This window comes from Salvelinus alpinus, chromosome 30 (assembly GCF_045679555.1).
Source record: "Salvelinus alpinus chromosome 30, SLU_Salpinus.1, whole genome shotgun sequence".
Classification (NCBI taxonomy): Eukaryota; Metazoa; Chordata; class Actinopteri; order Salmoniformes; family Salmonidae; genus Salvelinus; species Salvelinus alpinus.
The window spans coordinates 19,545,124-19,551,328 of NC_092115.1; the positions used below are offsets into that span (position 1 = coordinate 19,545,124).

Here is a 6,205-nt window from a genome sequence, read left to right on the forward strand (position 1 = left end):
AGTTTTTCTTCACACAAAATACATTAGTGCAACACTTTAGGCAGAAAATATTTTTCATCAGTAGACAACAGAAGTCAAATGCCATTTGGCAAGCAGCCACACACATAGCTAAGTAAATTAGTTTACGATGAAAAAGCTATGTATTTTTTGTTGTTGTTGCAAAAACGTGCATGGCCATCATATGTCTAATGTTTATCATAGAAATAATGTAGTCAGCTACATTTCCTGATATTGTGCTTGAAGTTAAAGTTGCATTTGAACTTGCTACGTGGAAAAACTACACCGCAGGAAAGTAGCCTACGCATCAGAGAGCTGTCTGGTGATCGATCGAAGAGCAAATCAAATCAAATGTATTTATATAGCTCTTCTTACATCAGCTGATATGTAAGTGCTGTACAGAAACCCAGCCTAAAACCCCAAACAGCAAGCAATGCAGGTGTAGAAGCACGGTGGCTAGGAAAAACTCCCTAGAAAGGCCAAAACCTAGGAAGAAACCTAGAGAGGAACAAGGCTATGAGGGGTGGCCAGTCCTCTTCTGGCTGTGCCGGGTGGAGATTATAACAGAACATGGCCAAGATGTTCAAATGTTCATAAATGACCAGCATGGTCAAATAATAATAATCACAGTAGTTGTCGAGGGTGCAACAGGTCAGCACCTCAGGAGTAAATGTTAGTTGGCTTTTCATAGCCGATCATTAAGAGTATCTCTACCGCTCCTGCTGTCTCTAGAGAGTTGAAAACAGCAGGTCTGGGACAGGTAGCACGTCCAGTGAACAGGTCAGGGTTCCATAGCCACAGGCAGAACAGTTGAAACTGGAGCAGCAGCACGGCCAGATGGACTGGGGACAGCAAGGAGTCATCATGCCAGGTAGTCCTGAGGCATGGTCCTAGGGCTCAGGTCCTCCGAGAGAGAGAAAGAAAGAAAGAGAGAACTAGAGAGAGCATACTTAAATTCACACAGGACACCGGATAAGACAGGAGAAATACTCCAGATATAACAGACTGACCCAAGCCCCCCGACACAAACTACTGCAGCATAAATACTGGAGACTGAGACAGGAGGGGTCAGGAGACACTGTGGCCCCATCCGATGATACCCCCAGACAGGGCCAAACAGGCAGGATATAACCCCACCCACTTTGCCAAAGCACAGCCCCCACACCACTAGAGGGATATCTTCAACCACCAACTTACCATCCTGAGACAAGGCCGAGTATAGCCCACAAAGATCTCCGCCACGGCACAACCCAAGGGGGGGGGGGGCGCCAACCCAAACAGGAAGATCACGTCAGTGACTCAACCCACTCAAGTGACACACCCCTCCTAGGGACGGCATGGAAGAGCACCAGTAAGCCAGTGACTCAGCTCCTGTAATAGGGTTAGAGGCAGAGAATCCCAGTGGAGAGAGGTGAACCGGCAAGGCAGAGACAGCAAGGGCAGTTCGTTGCTCCAGAGCCTTTCCGTTCACCTTCACACTCCTGGGCCAGACTACACTATATGACCTACTGAAGAGATGAGTCTTCAGTAAAGACTTAAAGGTTGAGACCGAGTCTGCGTCTCTCACATGGGTAGGCAGAACATTCCATAAAAATTGAGCTCTATAGGAGAAAGCCCTTCCTCCAGCTGTTTGCTTAGAAATTCTAGGGACAATTAGGAGGCCTGCGTCTTGTGACCGTAGCGTACGTGTAGGTATGTACGGCAGGACCAAATCGGAAAGATAGGTAGGAGCAAGCCCATGTAATGCTTTGTAGGTTAGCAGTAAAACCTTGAAATCAGGCGCCATGCATGGGGCCATGCATGGGGCCATGCATGGGCCATGCATGGGCCAGGGAGAGCATAGGCCAACACACTTGGGACTCAGGCCCACCCACTGAGGAGCCAGACCCAAGCCAATCAAAATTAGTTTTCACAGGAAAGGGCTTTATTACAGACGAATACTCCTCAGTTTCATCAGCTGTCAGAGTGACTGGTCTCAGACGATCCCGCAGGTGAAGAAGCTGGATGTGGAGGTCCTGAGCTGGCGTGGTTACATGAGGTACTGCCAAATTTGCTAAAACGACTTTAGTCGGCTAATAGTAAAGAAAATAACATTCAGTTGTCTTGCAACAGCACTGGGGGACATTCCTGCAGTCAGCATGCCAATTTCACGCATTGTGTTTTGTAACAAAACTGCACATTTTAGAGTGGCCTTTTATTGTTTCCAGCACAAGGTGCACCTGTGTAATGATCATGCTGTTTAATGAGCTTCTTGATATGACATACCAGTCAGGTGGATGGATTTTCTTGGCAAAGGAGAAATACTGACTAACAGGGATGTAAAAAAAAAAATGGTGCACCAGATGTGAGAGAAATAATAATTTTCTGCGCATTGAAAAATTCTGGGATCTTTTATTTCAGCTGATGAAACATGGGACCAACACTTTAGATGTTGCGTTTATATTTTTGTTCAGTTTATGTTTTCGTGGCATGGTAAGCAAGAGTCTGATAACCAACATAATGGTAGTCAATTTGTTGTTGGACTACGAAGAAAATCTCATAATTCCAGCGCCGTCTATCGTGGCTCGTTGGTCTAGGGGTATGATTCTCGCTTAGGGTGCGAGAGGTCCCGGGTTCAAATCCCGGACGAGCCCTCATTTTTATACTTCTCACACTTTCTTTTATAATTTTAGCGTACATGTAATTATATTTCAAACAAAATATGCAGAAAGAATATGCAGAAATTATCAAACAAAATTGAGATTCAGATGGTTTTAGGCCCTTGTAATTACATTGAGGTGATTACACACCAATTGCACACACAGGTGGAAGCAGAATACACAAACAAAAGGGGTTGTTAAATATGCGAATATGTTGTCCTAACTTGTTGTTCGCTTTCGTTTCTGTCAGTTTAGGGCAAAGGTTTAGAATAATTTAGAATGAGATTATGTTAAACCAGGTAATTTCAATTAATATCATACTCTGATTCTAGTTTTGGTAAAGCGTTTAGAGCAAATGTGGCAAGATTATTGTTTATTTCATTTTTATACAACGGGTTGGTCTATTCCTGAATGCTGATTGGTTAAAAGCGCATTCCAGCCGTTGTCTATTCCACAAGTTACCACCGGCTAAATCTATGATGTTAAAATTCCTATTTACTCTGTTCTATCTGACTGCGCAATCTACTGTCTCATTAGCCTCCACTATAAAAAGCATCTGGACATTATCTCACATTTCTGTTAGACTAACATTTAGTTTTCAACAGCAGAGATTTGTATAAACCTTGCTGTCTGTCTCTCTGACATTTGCAACATTGTTTCAATGTTCAAATAGTAATGGACGTGTAGGGGTCGGGAGTCGGGACGAGAGAGAGAAGAGAGAGATGCAGGCAGCGTTTCTCAGCAAGTCGAGATCATGAATCAGCTGGCATCATTTTTATGGATATAGACAAAGAAATGTCAATTGAAAAAAAGTCAAACGAAACGAAGTGCAGCTAGTTTGGAGTCTTTCCAGCTTCAGTTTTAAGTTATTGTGTTAGCTTGTGGATAGACGAAATAGTATGAGTAAATTAATCAAAATAACATTTTTAGTGAAAATATGTCAATCATTATTTTAATATGTTGGTAACCCTTTGTAAAAACAAAAGTGATCATGCTCGCAAAGCCGGTGTTTGGAAGATATATTGGCACAGTTTGCCGGCCCGAGACGAACAACACCAGTGCCAATATACCTTCCAAACACCGGCTTTACGGGCATGATCATTTTTGTTTTTACAACGGTTACCAACATATTAAAATTGGAAGATATATTGGCACAGTTTGCCGGCCCGAGACGAACAACACCAGTGCCAATGTACCTTCCAAACACCGGCCTCTCGGGAATTATCACTTATGTCTAATGTTTGTTTTCTCCGATGTTTTTTGATCACAGAGAGAAAAAGATTTGACCCCGACGTGATTTGAACACGCAACCTTCTGATCTGGAGTCAGACGCGCTACCGTTGCGCCACGAGGTCTAAAACCACAGGGTGGATGTTCAGTTATTTGACTGTGCTATGCAGTTTGTGTTCCACGTCTATTTTGTCACAGTTTGCTATCACTGTACAGTGAATGGTAGCAGACTACAAACAAGAAGGAAAAATGCTGGGCTGTTTTGCTCCAGCAATATTCCATTGTAGTTTACTTGGAGCAACTACAGTGTTCCATTCATTAAGGATCAAAGTGTTGGCAATGAGAGAGGCTGCTGAATTTAATCCTCAACCATGTATATAAACCGTGCAGTGGGCACACAAACTCACTAGGATTGTGTGACCATAGCATAAAACTCCAAAGTAGTTATCCCACTCCACTATTTCTGTTGACAATGTTCAAATTTATAACATTTTGATCTGAGATGTATGGCCGGTTAGCTCAGTTGGTTAGAGCGTCGTGCTAATAACGCGAAGGTCGCGGGTTCGATACCCGTACTGGCCACTACCTTTTCCTTTCATGTATCACAAGTTGAGCCATTAGTGTATTTGGTACTGTATGCGCTTGTATGTGTCATTAAATGCTAAAAGCAACAAAGATTTACACAAATCATGTCTTAAAATACATCCCACTAGGGCTGTGCTGATTATTAATGATTCATTGTCATGCAAATGGCCACAGTTATTGTCATAATTGTATTTTTGGTTAAAATAAATGTTTTGAGCTTGTAATGCATCATAATGCATCTTTGAAAAAATTCGCTACAACATACAGTGTCCTCAGAAGGTATTCACACCTCTTAACTTTTTCCATATTTGGTTGTGTTACAGCCTGAATATAAAATTGATTAAATATAGATGTTTTTGTCATTGGCCTACACACAATACCCCATAATGTCAAAGTGGAATTATGTTTTTCCAAATTAATTAAAAATGAAAAGCTGATATGTCTTGAGTCAATAAGAATGCAACCCCTTTGTTATGGCAAGCCAAAATAACGGTTGAACTATCGTAGGCTAATGCGATTAGCATGAGGTTGTAAGTAACAAGAACATTTCCCAGGACATAGACATATCTGATATTGGCAGAAAGCTTAAATTCTTGTTAATCTAACTGCACTGTCCAATTTACAGTAGCTATTACAGTGAAAGAATACCATGCTATTGTTTGAGGAGAGTGCACAGTTATGAACTTGAAAAGTTATTAATAAACCAATTAGGCACATTTGGGCAATCTTGATACAACATTTGAACAGAAATGCAATGGTTCATTGGATCAGTCTAAAACTTTGTGTAACAGTTTAACTTTAGTCTGTCCCCTCGAACCGGGTGCGAACCAGGGACCCTCTGCACACATCAACAACAGTCACCCACGACGCATCGTTACCCATCGCTCCATAAAAACGCAGCCCTTGCAGAGCAAGGGGAACCACTACTTCAAGGTCTCAAAGCGAGTGACGTCACCGATTGAAACGCTATTAGCGCACACCACCGCTAACTAGCTAGCCATTTCACAACGGTTACATTTGCACATACACTGCTGCCATCTAATGGCCAAAATTGAGCCTGGGCTGGAATAATTCACTATGGCCTTTCTCTTGCATTTCAAAGATGATGGTACAAAGAAAATACAAAAAAAACGGTTGGTTTTTCTTTGTATTTTCTTTTACCAGATCTTTTGTGATATATTCTCCTACATTAATTTCACATTTCAAAGACTTCGAAGTGTTTCCTTTAAAATCGTATCAAGAATAAGCATATCCTTGCTTCAATACCTGAGCTACAGGCAGTTAGATTTGGGTATGCCATTTTAGGCAAAACATTTTTTTAAAGGGCGGATCCTTAAGATATTTTTATCTGTCTCCTAGAGATGAACGTACTTTGGTGCGAAAAGTGCAAATCAATCCCAGAACAACAGCAAAGGACCTTGTGAAGATGCTGGAGGAAACAGGTACAAAAGTATCTATATCCACAGTAAAAATGAGTCCTATAGCGATGTAACCTGAAAGGCCGCTCAGCAAGGAAGAAGCCACTGCTCCAAAACCACCATAAAAAAGCCAGACTACGGTTTGCAACTGCACATGGGGACAAAGATCGTACTTTTTGGAGAAATATCCTCTGGTCTGATGAAACAAAAATAGAACTGTTTGGTCATAATGACCATTGTTATGTTTGGAGGAAAAAGGGGGAGGCTTGCAAGCCGAAGAACACCATCCCAACCGTGAAGAACAGCATCATGTTGTGGGGGTGCTTTGCTGCAAGA

General features: G+C 42.0%; 3 non-coding genes across 3 annotated transcripts; 2 read left to right on the forward strand and 1 right to left on the reverse strand.

Moving 5' to 3' along the window:
* Positions 1–2,558: 2,558 nt before the first annotated feature.
* On the forward strand, positions 2,559–2,630 carry trnap-agg (transfer RNA proline (anticodon AGG)). Its single transcript has one exon. It is a non-coding gene; the product is annotated as a tRNA-Pro (tRNA).
* Positions 2,631–3,919: 1,289 nt separating this feature from the next.
* trnaw-cca (transfer RNA tryptophan (anticodon CCA)) lies at positions 3,920–3,991 on the reverse strand. The gene has a single exon. It is a non-coding gene; the product is annotated as a tRNA-Trp (tRNA).
* Positions 3,992–4,374: 383 nt separating this feature from the next.
* On the forward strand, positions 4,375–4,448 carry trnai-aau (transfer RNA isoleucine (anticodon AAU)). Its single transcript has one exon. It is a non-coding gene; the product is annotated as a tRNA-Ile (tRNA).
* The last annotated feature ends 1,757 nt before the right edge of the window (positions 4,449–6,205 follow it).